Genomic DNA, 283 nt, shown 5'->3' on the forward strand with positions numbered 1-283 from the left:
CACCGTTGCCTGCAGCGATGCATTCTCCTGCTCCACGGCTAGGAGTCGCTCCGACAGAGAGCGGTAGTACTCAAGGCGAGGCAGCTGGCGCACGACGTGTTTTAAATCGTCAAGAGCGTCCGCACAGCGATATGCTACTTCAGCATGATGCTTAGCGGAGCTCCGATTACGAAGGACCTTGTTCTCAAGGGCTCGAAGAGCATCACGAGTCACCGGGTGGCGGCCGACCCGGTCGTCACCGCCCGCCACCGACTCTTCTCGATGAGAACGATGACGTCCACTA

Source organism: Plasmopara halstedii (assembly GCF_900000015.1).
Source record: "Plasmopara halstedii genome assembly, contig: Scaffold_3060, whole genome shotgun sequence".
Taxonomy (NCBI): domain Eukaryota; phylum Oomycota; class Peronosporomycetes; order Peronosporales; family Peronosporaceae; genus Plasmopara; species Plasmopara halstedii.